Source organism: Canis lupus, chromosome 24 (genome assembly GCF_011100685.1).
Source record: "Canis lupus familiaris isolate Mischka breed German Shepherd chromosome 24, alternate assembly UU_Cfam_GSD_1.0, whole genome shotgun sequence".
NCBI classification, from domain to species: domain Eukaryota; kingdom Metazoa; phylum Chordata; class Mammalia; order Carnivora; family Canidae; genus Canis; species Canis lupus.
In genome coordinates, this window is record NC_049245.1 from 30,179,604 (window position 1) to 30,196,793 (window position 17,190).

The following is a 17,190-nucleotide window of genomic DNA, read 5'->3' on the forward strand; positions in this document are numbered from 1 at the left end:
TCATCCCATGAGATGATCCAATCAAGAGATTTCAGAGGCACCTGGCTGGCTCGGCTGGTAGAGCATGCAATTCTTGATTTGGAGGTTGTGAGTTTGAGTCCCATATTGGGGATGGAGCCTATTTTTTTAACAATAAAAAGTTAAAAAAAAAAAAAAGAGTCAAGTTGGTTTGGGAAGTTGTGTATACTCTGGTGCATCTTGAAGGTTGCCATTCCTCATTAGCATATTAAAAACTGAGAGGTCTTGTATTAATGAAATCTGTTAAACTTTAATGATTTTCAAAATTATTTGACCACAAAACCCTCTTTTCATTAAATGCCTATTAAAACTGGTATTAGGGGCAGCCTGGGTGGCTCTGCGGTTTAGCGCCGCCTTCAGCCCAGGGCGTGATCCTGGAGACCCAGGATCAAGTCTCACATCGGGCTCCCTGCGTGGAGCCTGCTTCTCCCTCTGCCTGTGTCTCTGCCTCTCTTTCTCTCTCTCTCTCTCTCTCTCTGTGTCTCTCATGAATAAATATAATCTTCAAATAAATAAATAAAACTGGTATTAGGATTAGATTTGGCTACACATAACAGAAAAAAAGGCATAATAAAATTAAAATTTATTTTTGTTCTGCATAAAAGAAATATGAGAAGCAGGCAGTTCAAGAATGGCATAGCAGTTCTATGGTATGTCAGGAATCCAAACTTTAATATTTTTGCTCCGCCATCTTTCCTTTCGTTTCCAAGGTCCAAGATGTCTGCTGGAGCAACAGTCCACATTTCCTTGGAAGGAAGAAAGGAAAGGCAAAAGGAAAAAAATGGAGCTCAGTCATGTCCCTGAAACAACCTTTCTGGAAATATTACACATCATTTCTGCTTACATCTCATTGGCCACTACTTGGTCACATGGCCAAATGGAGCTGCAAAGGAGGTTGGAAAATATGGATTTTATTTTGCTTGCCTATGTGCCATGTTAAAAATTGAGGTTCTTGGGGTGCCTGGGTGGTTCAGTTTGTTAAGTGTCTGCCTTCGGCTCAGGTCATGACCTCAGAGTCCTGGGATCGAAAGGGGAGACCACTTCTCCCTCTCTCTCTGCCCTTCCCTGCTGCTTGTGCCCATGCACTTGCTCTCTCGTGTGCTCTCTATCTCATCAATAAATAAAATCTTTTTTAAAAAATGAAGTTCCCTCACTAAAGAGTTGAGAGACTCAACTAGCAGTCTCTAGTACAAAGTCCCACAGAAATAATATTCCATAGAACATAAGTTAGGAAAAAAAAAAAAAAAAGAACATAAGTTAGGAAAAAATGACTAGGGAGATTGATTTTTTATTTTTTATTTTATTTTAAAGATTTTATTTACCTATTCATGAGAGACACAGAGAGAGAGAGGCAGAGACACAGGCAGAGAGAGAAGCAGACTCCATGCAGAGAGCCTGACGTGGGACTTGATCCAGGGTCTCCAGGATCACATCCTGGGCCAAAGGCGGCACTAAACCTCTGGGCCACCAGGGCTGCCCGGAGATTGATTTTTTAAAAAACATTTTTATTTTTTATTTTTTTAAATATTCATTCATTCATTCATTCATTCATGAGAGACACAGAGACACAGAGAGAGAGGCAGAGACACAGGCTGAGGGAGAAGTAGGCCCAATGTGGGACTCGATTCCGGAACTCCAGGATCACAACCGGGTCGAAGGCAGATGCTCAACTGCTGAGCCACTCAGGCGTCCCCCTAAAAAACATTTTTAACAGCTATATTGAGGCATAATTCACATACCATACAGTTCACAATTGCAAATGTACGGTTTGATGATTTTTAGTATATTTATATAGTTGTGCAACCATCATTACAATCCAATTTTAGAACATTTCCATCACCTCCAAAAGGTCCTTTTTTCCCATATACAGGCAATCCTCACTCCCACGCCCCAGGCCCAAGGAACCGTGGATCTGCTTTCTTCTATATGGTTTTTTTTCTTTTCTAGAAATTTCATACATATGTAATAGTAGTCTTTTGTGTCTGTCTTATTTCACTTAGCATAATATCTTTGTGGTTTATCTGTGTTGTAGAATGCTGAATGGTATTCCATTCCATTCCTTTTTATAGCTGAATGGTATTCCATTGTATGGATATGCCATGTTTTGTTTATCCACTCACCAGTGATGGACATTTGGATTGTTGCCACTCTGGGGCCATTATGAATATTACTACTAGGAACATTCATATACAAGTCTTTGTGTAGGCACATGTTTTCATTTCTTTTAGGAAGATACTTAAGGAGATTGCTGTTTAAAATGGAAAACATTCACTGAGAGAACACTTACTGAATGCCTAGGTCTGACTTTCACAGCATTGTCCTAGGTGCCGGGGATACAGTGACAGAGAAAATTCAGCACAAATTTAGCCCTTGTGGAGAGTATACAGTCTATGGAAAAGACAGGCATAAGTCAAATAATTGTGCAAACAAATGTGACATCACAGCAGTAGTAAGTGCCATAAAGGAGTGGTACATGGTGCCATGAGAGCCTGTGATGGAAGGATCTGCCCCAGTCAAGGTCAGGAAAGCAGAAGTATGCCAAGACATATCACCCCAGTGAAATTGACCCTTCAAAGTAATATCCTATATGTTTATTTCCAATAATGTTGCCCTTGCAAACAATTCCAAGGCCGTTTATAGGTGTGCTAGACCTAGGCCTGTTTGTCCTCAAATAAAGTCCTTATGTCTTAACCTCTCAGAGTTTTTTGTTTTCTGATTAGACCATGAATACCATAACAAATCACATAAGAAAATCTACTGCATTCCTTTAAAATCACATCTTACTACCAAAATGGAATTCCCCTGCTGGGTCATGGACCTTATTCCCCAGAGCTGGGGGAAAGGTGTTCATGGCAGTTTGCAAAAATAAAGTTACAGATATCATTCGTAAAAGGAGGAGAGTGGACAATGTGAAGTCTATTCTCCCTTATAGCTCAAAAATCATGTGTCTGTGGTTTGCCACTGAGGAGATTCTGAACAGTGACCCATAGTGTGTAGAGGTAACTTCCAAAGAAGAAATAAAAGAATGTGTGTAGCCAAATGACAGGGGTCAGTCTGCCAAAAGCACCCTTCCATGGGAAAAAAACTGGATAAGAATAGTTAAGCTCACAGGCTTTGGAGGCCAACAGATCTGGTTCAAATCCCAGATTTACCACTAGTGAAGTTTTTTGATTCCGCTAACAGGGTTGTTGTATGGATTAAATGATTCATTCAAACTACTTAGCACATGAAAACTGTTCTATAAATTGTTAATTACATTATTACATCTTTTTCTACAACCCTCATTTCCCCCTGTACTGTGTAGGCTTTCCCTCTTCTGTTGACTTGCTCTCTTTAAAACATACTGATTCCAGGGACACCTGGGTGGCTCAGTGGTTGAGCATCTGGCTTTGGCTCAGGTTGTGCTCCTGGGGTCCTGGGTTCAACACCCCCCCAACTGCCGCCCATTGGGCTCCCTGCAGGGAGCCTGCTTCTCCCTCTGCCTGTGTCTCTGCCTCTCTCTCTCTCTCTCTGTCTCATATATAAATAAATAAAATCTTAAAAAAAAAAAAGAAACATACTGATTCCACTGATTCACCTGAAGTCAATCTGTGTTCTTGCCTTTGACCTGAGGGAGCTTTTGTCCTCTAAAGTGACTTCTGGTAATAGATAGCTTCCATCTCTTATGATTTAATCTGACTGATTTAACTCTTAAAGTGCTGCAGAGCTCTTTCACACATGTATAACTACGACTATTTTTATTTTTTTTTATTTGAGTTAATACATACAAATGACTGTGCTCACTTTTAGTAACCATGATTTATAAAAAGTCACACCTTGAATGTTCTTGGGTAGGATTTCTTTTAAAACACCGGTCACTCTACCCTGAAACAGTTCCATAAATCTTTCATTCTCACCCAGCAGTGTACTTTCCTGCAGCGACAGATAATTTTAGCCATAAAAACTTGCTTAAGCCGAGGCTTTTCACCGAGCCTCAAGTTGTGGTGGAATCCTTTTTCTTATGAACACAATTCTAACAATCAGCATAACTGACCAGCTCAGAGAAACTACCACCTGCAAATTAACAATAAAAGAAGCAGCACTGTTTCATTCTTTAGGAAGAAAGTGCTACAGTTTTTAAAATTAATTAGTTAACACATTTTTTGCTGAGGAAAAGCATGGTAGACCTCCATATATTGTTCCCTCCCATCCTGAATGGCGCCAACTAAGAATGGCTCATAGCATGAAAACCGTTTGCCATCTCCAAACATTGACTTTCTAGATGGAGTCATTTCATCTGTAAAATAGGGATATGCCCTGTCTAGGCAATTTCTCAGAGTTGCTGTGAGGACCAAATGAGGTGTAGAATGTGAAAGAGCTTTGACATAAACCTAAGAATTATTGTTGAGGATTTCAAGTAGTGTATTTTTTTTTAAGATTTTAATTTATTCGCGAGAGACACACACAGAGAGGCAGAGGCATAGGCAGAGGGAGAAGCAGGCTCCTCACCAGGAGTCTAATGAAGGATGGAGTCCCAGGACCCCGAGATCATGACCTGAGCCAAAGGCAGATGCTCAACCACTGAGCCACCCCGGTGCCCCTCAAGTAGTGTTTTATACAAGAGATGTTAAAGTATAAACCCTTTGTGTATAATTTGCACATGTCTTGTTGATGGCCAGAGCCCCTATTCATAAACCGATGATGTCTCAGTGTTGGAATGTCAGTGCCTTCAAAAATCTTTTGACTCAGGGCCCTAGAATTTTCCAACTACTAAAAAGTGATATCTTCCCAGACCAGACTGCCAATCGGTCATAGAGAATTGCCAGAGCACTGCCCCTCTTCACTTATTCCTGAAATATTCTTTTGGCCTAGGCTCTAATAGCAACATAATTTCCACTGTCTTCCTTGGACAGTTTTGAAAAAGTGTAGACTGTGCCCCCAAAGGGCCAGTTTTGAACTCCATGAAGATGTACCAGCACTTCTGCTCACTCAGCAAATTCATGGCATCTCTGGGACAGGAGCTGATCTACCAAGACTTGCTCAAACAATTTCATTCCAGTTTAAACTTGCGTCCATCGTGGATTTTTTTATCGTAAAACTGTATAGGAGGGCAGCCCCGGTGGCGCAGCAGTTTAGCGTCGCCTGCAGCTTGGGGTGTGATCCGGGGGACCTAGGGTGAAGTCCCACGTCGGGCTCCCTGCATGGAGCTTGCTTCTCCCTCTGCCTGTGACTCTGCCTCTTTCTCCATCTCTCTCTATGAATAAATAAATAAATAAATAAAATCTTTAAAAAAAAAAACAAAACTGTATAGGAATCTGACAGTCATTCAGTCGTAGTCCTCAGTGATCATGTCTTGACATGACATGGCCAATCAGGAGGTATGTGGCAAATGTCACTAATGAGATACCTTTTAGAAAACAAACAAATGGGAGTAGTCTTATAATAGTGTCACTCCTGTTCATTTGTAGTTTGACACGTTCTCCTGAGCAATAGAGCAGGGAGTGGCATTTTAGCTGAGTGCTGGGAATATCACACAGCCCACAGTCAACCTTATCTATGGCTCAGCCAGTGGTGAGAGACCATCACCCGTCTGACAACCGTAAATTATGGTGGTGTCTGTGAATGAGTGGTGACGTTGCAGTTATTGCCTCTATGGATGCTTTTGCTTCAGTAATACATGTTTTCTCACCTTAGTAGTAGTATCTGTGGGGGAAAAGTCTGAGCAGGAAACAAAACTTGTTAAAAATAAAGTGAGCCATATTGATTTAGTTTGTCCTTATCTAATGGCAATTTTTAAGATCTTTTAAAATTGAAGTTCGATTTCCCAACATATAACATCCAGTGCTCATCCCATCAAGTGCCCTCCTCAGTGAATTTTTACGATTTTTAAATGACTTTTTTTCTTATTTTCAAAATGCCTTTTTTTCCAGAATTATTTATTTGTTTTATAAAGAAAGAGAGCACAAGCAGGGGCAGGGGCAGGGGGAGAGAAGCAGACTCTTCACTGAGCATGGAGCCCAACAGGAGGATCAACCCTACAACCCCAAGATCATGACCTGATCTTAAATCAAAAATCATACACTCAACTAACTGATCACCCAGGTGCCCCTCAAGATGCTTTTCTGACTATCTCATCACAACTGTTTTTAGTACTATTTGTCTCACTTCCCCATGGGGGTAAATCAACCTATATCATGAAGAGTATGACTTTCTTTTAAACCTCCTTACTGGGAAAAGGGTAGTAGAGCAGAAAAACCCTGAGGCACATAGCTCTAATCCAGAACTTTCCATACGCACACACTCATATACTGTAGGTTTGCTTATTCTCTTGACTCCTTCTGGGCATAACCCAGAGAAGGGCAGATCAGGGTCAACACAGAGTCAACACAGGCAGGGCTCCATTACAGGAAGATTACAGGAAGACCCATTGGCATGCAGCCAGTACAAATTACTACAGGCAAAACTGAGAGAGGCTTAGGATCCAGGAACTCCAAGTCATTTGGAGTTAGGATCAGAGCTAAAGAGGTGGTTAAGAACAAATTAGGATGACCTGTTTTAGTCATTAGGTCCAAATTTTGGTGTATGTGTGCGTGTGTGTGTGTGTGTGTGTGTGTATGCATGTATTTGGGGTCTGGAAGGGGTACTATTTTTTTAATTAAAAGGTCAGAGGCAAGATAGATAAAGGTAGCTCATGAATGATTAGATAGATGGTTAAATAGGTGGATAAATTGATGCATGAATGATTGGTAGATGAATAGATGCTGAATGGATAAATGGGAATAATGAAATTAGGATGGATGGCTGATATGACAGATGAATGGGCGGTAGGCAAGTGAATGACTAGTTAGATGAATGGATAAATAAATAGACAATTGGATGTTTGGATGGATGAATGGAGAGCTTGATAGATGATACATACATACATACATGGGTATATAGGTACATAAATAGATGAGTGAATGGATGATCAAACTGATGGATTGGTAGATGAACACAAGATGAACTAATGAATGAACTGGATGGATCAAAGCATAAATGGATGGATGATTCAGTAAACAGAATAATGGCCCCCAATATGTCTATGTCTTAATTCCTAAAATTTGTGAGTATGTTAGATTACCATGGCAAAGGGGAATTAAGTTAGCTAATCAACTGACCCTGATATAGGAAGATTATCCTGGATTATCAGGATGGACCCAATGTAATCACAAGTATCTTTATAAGAGGAAGGCAGAAGGTACATAATTAGAGAGAGATTTGAAGGTGCACATAGGTGTTGATTTTAAACTCTGAAGATTTGTAAATTTGAAGATGTGTGTACATCTTTGTTTTGAAGAAGGAGACAATAGATCAGGGATGCAAGTGGGCTATAGAAGCTGGAAAAGGTAAGGAAACTGACTCTCCCCAAAAGGAGTACAACTCTACCAACATTTTAATTTTAATCCCTTGAGACCCATTTTTTTTTTAAAAAGATTTTATTTATTTATTCATGAGACATACACACAGAGAGAGAGAGAGAGAGGCAGAGACACAGGCATAAGGGAGAAACAGGCTCCATGTAGGGAGCCCGACGTGGGACTCGATCCCAGGTCTCCAGGATCAGGCCCTGGGCCGAAGGCGGCACTAAACTGCTGAGCCTCCTGGGCTGCCCCATTGAGACCCATTTTGGACTTCTGAATTCTAGAACTACAGATCTTCCTCAACTTAGAACAGGGTTATGTCCTGATAGCCCCATTGTTAAGTTGAAAATACCCCAAAAGGGATCCCTGGGTGGCGCAGCGGTTTGGCACCTGCCTTTGGCCCAGGGCGCGATCCCGGAGACCCGGGATCGAATCCCATGTCGGGTCCCGGTGCATGGAGCCTGCTTCTCCCTCTGCCTATGTCTCTGCCTCTGTCTCTCTCTCCCTGTGTGTGTGTGTGTGTGACTATCATAAATTAAAAAAAAAAAAAAAAGAAAAGAAAATACCCCAAAAGATACAGATGCAATGTAACGCTGGGACACCTGCACCCCGATGTTTCTAGCAGCAATGTCCCCAATAGCCAAACTGTGGAAGGAGCCTCGGTGTCCATCGAAAGATGAATGGATAAAGAAGATGTGGTTTATGTATACAATAGAATATTACTCAGCCATTAGAAACGACAAATACCCATCCTTTGCTTCGACGTGGATGGAACTGGAGGGTATTATGCCGAGTGAAGTAAGTCAATTGGAGAAGGACAAACATTATATGGTCTCATTCATTTGGGGAATATAAATAATAGTGAAAGGGAATAGAGAGGGGAAAGGAGAAGAAATGGGTAGGAAATATCAGAAAGGGAGACAGAACATGAAAGACTCCTAACTCTGGGAAACGAACTAGGGGTGGTGGAAGGGGAGGTGGGCAGCGAGTGGGGGTGACTGGGTGATGGGCACTGAGGTGGGCACTTGATGGGATGAGCACTGGGTGTTATTCTATATGTTGGCAAATTGAACACCAATAAAAAATAAATCTATAAAATAAAATAAAATAATAAAATAAAATAAAATAAAATAAAATAAAATAAAATAAAATACTGTGTCTAACAACAACAACAACAAAAAAATACCGTAGGTCAAAAATGTGTTTAATACACCTAACCTACTGAACATCATAGCTTAGTCTTGCCTATCTTGAATGTGTTCAGAATACTTATCTTAGCCTACAGTTGGGCAAAACCATCTAACACAAAGCCTATTTTATAATAAGTGTTGAATGTCTCATGCAATTTTTGAATTTGTACTGATAGTGAAAAACAGAATGGTTGTATGGGTGCAGAGTGGTTATAAGTATATTGGTTGTTCTCATGGCTTGTAATCACATGGCTGACTGCGAGCTGTGCTCACTGCTGCTACCCAGCATCATGAGAGAGGATAGTATAACATATGGCTAGCCAGGAAAAGATCAAAATTCACAATTCAGAGTATGGTTTCTGCTGAATGCATATTGCTTTTGCACCATTGTAAAATTGAAAAACCTTAAGTTGAACCATCATAAGTTGGAAACCATCTGTATAATATGGTCTGTGTTGTTTTAAACCACTGTTGTTTTAAACCACTGTTACTGTTTGTGGTAATTGGTCACTGCAGCAATAGAAATGGATGAATACACCAGTGGGTAAATAAATGGATGAAGGTGGACAAATACTTGGATGATTAAATGAATGGATGATAAATGGAGGCAAACGGATAGATGGATAAATGGATGAGTGGAAGAATGGGTGAATGGATACATAAATAAATGGTTAGTTGGTTGGAAAGAAGGTAAAAGAAGACTTGTTTCTCCATTCATTACACTTCTGACACCAAATGTCTGCAGTTTGTCCTTTCATTAAACAATTCTGACACTACCTGGGGTTAGCCCAGATCCCACAGGTTAAGGGCTCATTCCCATAAGACTGCCTCCCACTTCAGATGCCAACCACAAGTTGTAGGTTCCTAGGTTACCCACACTTCTGTTCAACTTAGCTACAAATTGGGGCTTCCCACAACCCCCTCCTCAGGTTGGGGAATTTGCTATCATGGCTTACTGAACTCAGGGAAATACTCTATCTACATTTACCAGATTATTGTAAAGGATACAAATGAACAGTCACGTGAAGAGAGCATAGCACAAGGTCTAGAAGTGTCTCAAGGGCAGAAGCTTTCTAGTACATGGATAGACGCACCAAACCAGGGCCTCTCTAAACCTCATGGTTTAAGGATTTTTGTGGAAGTTTCATCACATAGGCATGATTAATTATTAACTCAATCTCCAGCCCCTCTCCTCTTCTCAGAGAATGGGGAGAAGTGAAGTCAAAAGTTTCAAGCTTCCAATTATGGCTTGATCTATCTGGTTACCAGTCCCCATCCTGAAGCTATTCAGGAGCTTACCAAGAGTCACATCATTAAAACAAACAGTGCTCTTATCACCCAGCAAATTCCAAGGGATTTGGGACCTCTGTGTAAGACAATTCTATCACCTCCATCACTGAGAAAATTACAAGCATTTTCAGAGTTCTGTGTCAGGAGCTGGGGATAGACACCAAACATATTTCTTATTATGCTGGAGAGGGATAAATGAATAAATGGATACATGAATGGGTAAATGAATAGATGGATAGGTAGGTAAATGGATGAATACATAGGTGGCTGATAGATAAATGGATATATAAACATAAAAGATAAAATGTGTGTAGATGTATAGATACACGGATTGATGGATGGTTGTCTGGTAGATGGGTAGACAGACACATGGATTGATAATTGGTATGATGGGCAATTAAGTGGATATATGAATAGGTAATGAATGAACAGATAAATAGATACTTGGTTGGAGATCTGATTGGATAGATGGATACTTGCATGTAGGCATGAATAAATGAAAAGTACATTATGCTTAAGAACAGAAGTCCAATCTTCAACATGAAATGTGGACTTGTTGACCATTAAGGATCTTTCCAGTTAGGAAAAGAGATGTCCAGATAGAATGTAAAATGTGTGCAAAGTCCTGATCTTGCAGTAAGCCTCCATCCTCCAAGATGAACCATTTAAAACAAGAGACCTTTGCACTTAATGATTCCTTTATCTGGAATATAATACTCTACCTCCAAGTAATTAACTCTGCTTATTCCCCGCATCACAATACAGGCATTGCTTTCTTAGGGAAGCCTTACCTGACAGTATTGTGTAACTTTTCTTATAAGCACTTGTTAAAATTTCAATTTTACATTTATTTGATACATGATTGTGAGATTAGTATCTGTCTCCTCCACCAGATTCTATCTAGCTCTAAAGAGCAGGGATCAAAGTATTTTGGCATACCATTTGGTCCCCATCACTTAAGTCATGTCTGATACATAGAAAGTGTGCTTTTTATAAGTGTTTTTTGAATGCATTGAAACCTTCCTGTGGCTTTCTCACTCAGATCATCAGGAAAGATCTTGATGGGTTCCTGGGGCATTACTGATACCAGGGTGATTAAGTTTTGATTTACTGATGTAAGACTTTGACAAGGAGAGTGCTTCTCCAAAAGGGAGGAGCCATCCCCTGGAACCTAGTGTCCCCTGCATCCTAGAAAGACCAGGGCTCTATCTCAGGCCTAGCTCAATCATCTCTTTGCCTTAACAGTCTTTCAGATTCTCAGCCATCTGGGAACCAGCAGCCTCTCTGACTGGATGAGATCCTCCAGCCATCCTCACCCTGACCTCCATCAGGGCCAGCTCCAGCCACCTGCTCCTGCCCTGCTCCAGGGGGGCAGATTCAGAGGCCACACCACTAACTAACTGCTAGCGAAAACTCTTCTGTCATTGTGATCATTGTGGTCTCCTGTCAGTTTCACTTTGACCTTCTCAGTTCTCTGCTAGGCTTCAATTTGGGTTTTGTGATCTATTCTTCCTTGCTGTACCCAGCACACCAAGGGTCTGAGAGAACTACACTCAAGTCCCAGCTCTGCATGAACTAGCTGTGTGCCCTTGAGCAAGTCACTTAACCTTTCCAGGCCTGTTTGCTAGTCCATGAAATGGATGCAATAAATCTGTTTCAGGATGATTGTGGAGATTAAACAAGATGATACAAAGGAAGTATCTAGTACGTTAACTGGCAATAGTAAGTGATAATCAATTATTAATTCCCTTCTTTCTTTCCAGGTTTCTCTCTCTTGTTTCTTTCTGTGGCACAATGCTGTCTCCCTTTCTGTTTTCCACTGTTCTGTCTACAGAACGTTTTCTAGCTCTCATAAAAATAGCACTACATAAAACAAAATGGCACGGTATTTTTATATCCTCCGAATAACTCAATTCATTTATAGACCGGTCAATTTTAGTTATCCGAACATTACTAAGCCACCTGAAACTGCTAAAGGTCTATATTCATCCAGAGAATAAAGAGCCAAATCAATACTTTAAAAAACACCAAGAGAAAGACATTTTCCCGGAGGCCTACGGCCTCATATGGAATGTGTCAGCCTATTGCTGCTTCTTCTGGCTGGAAGACAATGCACAAGAAACCCTTTATATTTTAAATTTGACACAGCAGCCATGATGATAGTGGAAGAATGGATGCCCATATTTCCCAGGAAGAGGGATTTGGCAGGAGTTCCCATGTGTTACCCACAGGGTGCTCATATGCGTATGTAAGTGTTGGAGATTTGAAAATTCAGAAAGAAATGAAGAAATTAGTGGAAAAATGGTTATCAACTTATTTTTAGTGTAGTCAGTGGAATAATTTGATAATGGTGAGGGTCTCTAAATGGAGATTTCAAGACAGGATCATTATCAACTATAACAAACACAAGCACAAAGGAAAGCAGACAGTCCAGGGTTCAAATATTGGCAGCATTACTTTCTGACTGTAACTTTGGTCAAGTTACTCTGTCCCCCTGGGCTTCTTTTCCTTCACCTGTAAGTCAGAAATTGATGTTGTGTACATTATGTTGGAATGTTGTAGCTGTTAAATAGTCCATTACAAAAAATAAATAAATAAATAAATAAATAAATAAATAAATAGTCCATTACAGGTAACAAGAATAGTGCCAGGCACCTAAAAAGTACCTAATCAGGGGATAGGCATGATTATTAATTATTATTAGTTATAGGGTTTCTGGCATCTTCACCTCCACCACTTATTATTGAGAAAGATACTTGCATAGCCATGGAAATGTTGGAGATTATTTCCAAGAAAATATGGTGAGACTCACATTTCTCAGAAAGTTCTGGATTAATTAACACTACCCAAAGTCCAGCTCTTGGACTTATATATAGCTTAAGGATGATTTTGTCAGCATTGAGATTAGGGTGGACTCACACTAACCAAACTCATTAGACCAATATACAAACCAGATCAGTCAATTAATATTTTTTTTTCTTTATGTAGGCTCCACCCTGGACTTCAACTCAAGACCTTGAGATCAAGACCTGAGCCAAGATCAGAAGTCAGACACTTAATTGACTGAGCCACCCCAACGCCCCAACTGTAGTCAATTAATTTTCAGTGAGATATGCAACTTTGAGAAGATTAGAATACTCAAGGCTGTGTGATTACTACATTTTCTCCCTGGGCTCACACCTATGTTGGAAGACAAGTCTCCATAGGAACACTACATAATGAGAAAATTCGAGTCAGAGCAGTGAGCCATAAAAGATTTAAATATAAAGTGGTTGCAATCCATGTTACTTAAGCTAATGATCTCTTATTAGCAATAGCCTTTCCCATGCTGTGTATTGTGAAACTTTATCCTCTTTGCCAAGCTAAAAAGTAAACATTCATTGATGATTCTGACCATTTGGAGATTTTGTAGAATCAAAATACCATAAACAAGTCAAAAGACAAATAACAAATTAGATAAGTATGTGCAATACATATGGCAATAAAAAGGTTAAAATCTAATATACAAAGAGCTTTTATGAACCAATAAGAAGAGAGTAATGCTACATCAGAAAAATGGGCAAAAAGGACAGCCTGGGTGGCTCAGCGGTTTGGCGCCGCCTTCAGCCCAGGGCCTGATCCTGGAGTCCCGGGATCAAGTCCCACATCGGGCTCCCGGCATGGAGCCTGCTTCTACCTCTGCCTGTGTCTCTGCCTCTCTCTCTCTCTCTCTCTCTCTCTGTGTCTTTCATGAATAAATAAATAAAATCTTAAAAAAAAGAAAAATGGGCAAAAGGTATGAATAGATAGTTCATGTAAAAAGAATACAAGTGGTTTATAAATTATAAATGGGAGCACACTGTGTTTATGAATAAATAGTTTATAAGCTTTGTCAAGCTAAGTGGAAATGATTTTTTCTTATTGTTATCATTTGCCTTTTTCTCTTTTTTTTTCCATTTGCCTTTTTTGGTTAATGAAGTGCGTATATATGGCTGTATATTTGTATGTAGATGGCATTATATTTGTATATGATTAATAGCCGTTAAAATGTACTCTTTAGGGACACCTGGGTGGCTCAGCCATTAAAGTGCCTGCCTTCAGCCCAGGGCATGATCCTGGAGTCCCGGGATCGAGTCCCATGTCGGGCTCCCTGCATGGAGCCTGCTTCTCCCTCTGCCTGTGTCTCTGCCTCTCTCTCTCTCTCTCTCTCTCTGTTCTCTCATGAATAAATAAATAAAATCTTTAAAAAAATAAAAAATAAAATGTACTCTTTATTAATTGCTTCTATCTTTTGCCTATTTTTGTATTGGAGTATCCATTCTCTTATTGATTTAAAAGAGCCCCCCCCCATATATATATATATTCAGGTATTAACCCTTTATACATATTGAATAACGCTTTCCCCCTTCCTTGGGCTTCTTGAGACAGGGTCATGGAGGAGAAGCAGAATATCCACTGTGTGTCAGAGTCTTTCATATAAATTATCTCATTTACCCTCACAACAAAAGGTATTGTTGGACATAAGTGCTATAATCCCATCTCACAGCTGAAGACCCAGTGGCTCAGAAAGACTGGGTAACTTGCTCAAGAACACACAGCTAGGAAGGACAATTTGAATTTGGAACCTAAAGCTGTCTCTTTCCTCTCAATCATGCAAATGCCTTTTCAGAAGGCTCCAAGCTCTTCTAACCATCACCTAATCTCTGACTTGCTACATCTGGGACCCCACAGCAGGGCTAGCCCCAGCTTGTTCATGTTCTTGAAGGAACACGAATTGGGCAGAAGTAACAGGTAGCTGAACATTAGTCAAACTATCCTTTTTCTAGCATGTTGCATATTTGGGGACGAATCCTGGACACTGGGGTGCCCACTGAGTTTCAATTTCCTTTCTCTTCTTGCCTGTTTCCCTGTTTCCCTGAGGCCAGCCCAAGTTGGATTCCTCTGCTTAAAAGACAGCAACTCATACAAAACAGGAGCAGCATATCAGCCATCCCCTCTCCTTTAAGAGGAAGATTTGTAATTTGACTGAGTTAAATGGTAGAGCTGTGGGGTTAGAATCCATATTACTAGTAGGTGGGATCACCAGAATCACAACCAGGAGTACAGCCCTTTCTTCTGCCTCTCATCGACATCTGCAACATCTGCTGTCACATCCTCATATGCAGCTGGTGTACCAGTCCCATCGAATGACCTGTAGTACCCAACAGGCTTGGCTGTGACATACTTCATGCCAATACACACGCTTCTCTTTTTCGCCTAAAAAACCTAAATACTTTTATGTCCGTCAAGTAGGAACTCGCCTCTACTCTGAAGGACCTCCAGACCCTCCACTCCAGTGTGAAGGACCTTCCAGTTTTTTACCCTCTACTATGAAGGACCCTCAGACCTCCCCTTCCATTTTGAAGGACCCTCAGAAAAAAAAATGAAGGACCCTCAGATTCTCCTTCCACTATGAAGGATCTCTAGACTCTCTTTCCAAAGAGGCAGAGTCCGTCCTCCTTCTCTGCACTCCACGGCCCCTGTGCTGACCTCTCCCATAGCTTTGACTGTTACTGTAGTTTTGTTTTGTTTTTTAAAAGATTTTATTTATTTATTCATGAGAGACACACAGAGAGAAGCAGAGACATAGACAGGTGGAGAAGCAGGCTCCATGCAGGAAGCCCGATGTGGGATTCAATCCCAGGACTCCAGGATCACACCCTGAGTCAAATGCAGACTCTCAACTGCAGAGCTACCCAGGTGTCCCAGTGTTAACTGTAGTTTATTATATGTCTGGGTTCCCCACCAAATTCAAACAGGGGTTCCCTCTAGGGCAGGATCCAGGCTTGGTCATCTCTGCATCTCCAGTGTGCAGCAGGAGGTGGGGAATGAATGATAGGGCTTCTGATCCTGAGGTCTCTCCTCCCCACTCAGCCTGTGCCCAGACTCACGGGTCTGATTCCTGCCTTAGATCTCACTCGGATTTGCTTCCCTCCTTCCCCACCATTCTATGAAGCTTAGTTCCTATCTCCATCTTACTGTGAGGGCCTGAAATACCTCTTTATGTTGCATTACCTGCCAGCTGGACTTGCACCACTAACTCTGCCTGCTTGGTGGGAGAGTCTCAGAGCTTGGGCTTTAGTGAGGACTCTGCACTCCCTTAGGTCCTTCCTGGCTGTACTCCGGGGTTCAGTTCAGGACCAGGCCCTAACTCTTCTGGCCCTCTTCGTGGTCTTGTGGGCATGAGGCCAGGCCTCCTCATGACTATAAGATTCAAACTTTGCTCCCAGCTTGTCTCCCTTATCATTCTGCTCCCCACCCCCCGCCCCCCCTACCACTTCAAGCATGTCAGAAGGAAAATCAGCTGAGTCACTCCTGGACCAGGAGTCCTGCAGCATCACGAGCAAAAGCAACAGAGCGAGAGAAATTAGCTCATCCCACAGAGAGGCACTTAAAGCAGCCAGGCAGACTACAGCCCCCGGCAGGCCAGGCAAAGGACCACCCAGATCACAGCTGTATCCTCTCTGCTCTTGCTATTCCGTGGAGAGAAGTGCTTTCAGGGCCAAGCCTACAAATCCAGTCACACCAGAGAAGTCTTGATACAGGGAAAGGATCGTGGGATCCCACCAGGCTGTTGCCAGGATCCTCATTTTTGCACACCTCCTCAAGATGAACTGCTGAACCAGGGGATCGGGGACTATGTGTCTTGAGCTCTAGGAGAAGGATGTTTGAGAGTCATTGCCAAGTTGGTCTTTAATACTCACAGATGGCCACTCTGGGCAAGCCCCAAAGATCACTAGATCATCATCTCTGCCCAGAAAGGTTCATGATCCAGTAGATGGGGATGTTAAAGCATTCCAGATTGGGTTCTTATAGAGAAAAGGGGATACAAGTAGAGACAGAGAGGTCCAAACAAAGCCCCCTTGTATGGAGTGTGGTTGAAAAGAAAGAGCATTGGCCAGAGGGTAGGAAGAACGATTTCATCTAAAAAATTATGTATTGAGAAGTTCAGATGTTGTGGTACAGAAGGAGTGGAGAGAGATGAAGCAGGAGGACTGGGATACAGGGAGGACTTCATTTTGAAGACCAGATTGCTATAGTAACAGAACATTCACTGAGTTTGGGTACACAGAAGAAGCAATGAAGGGGGAGTAAAGTTGACTTTCTTAAGTTTGTACAGTTTGAGTCTGAAATGTTGGGTTGGAGTGGAACCCATTAGCTCTGTTTGCCACCTTTTAGCCTCCCTGGGCCTGGGAACCAGAGACTCGAAGCCCTGGGCAGGGCCCTCTCTATAAAGAGTGATCAACTGATCTAATCACACCATCTTTGGGAAGCTTGGATCTAATAGATAAACC

The 17,190-nt window shown here is 41.4% G+C and overlaps 1 long non-coding RNA gene across 2 annotated transcripts in view; it reads right to left on the reverse strand.

Moving 5' to 3' along the window:
- Positions 1–1,648: 1,648 nt before the first annotated feature.
- Positions 1,649–17,190, reverse strand: part of LOC106557658 — a 53,656-nt gene continuing 38,114 nt past the window's right edge. Inside the window, exons 3-4 of one of the 2 annotated variants that reach the window (XR_005377865.1) lie at positions 2,306–2,406; positions 1,653–1,712 (exon numbers count right to left, since the gene is read on the reverse strand). This is a non-coding gene — a long non-coding RNA (uncharacterized LOC106557658). Of the gene's footprint in view, positions 2,407–17,190 lie in introns of both variants that reach the window. The other variant, XR_005377864.1, reaches the window with a different exon arrangement.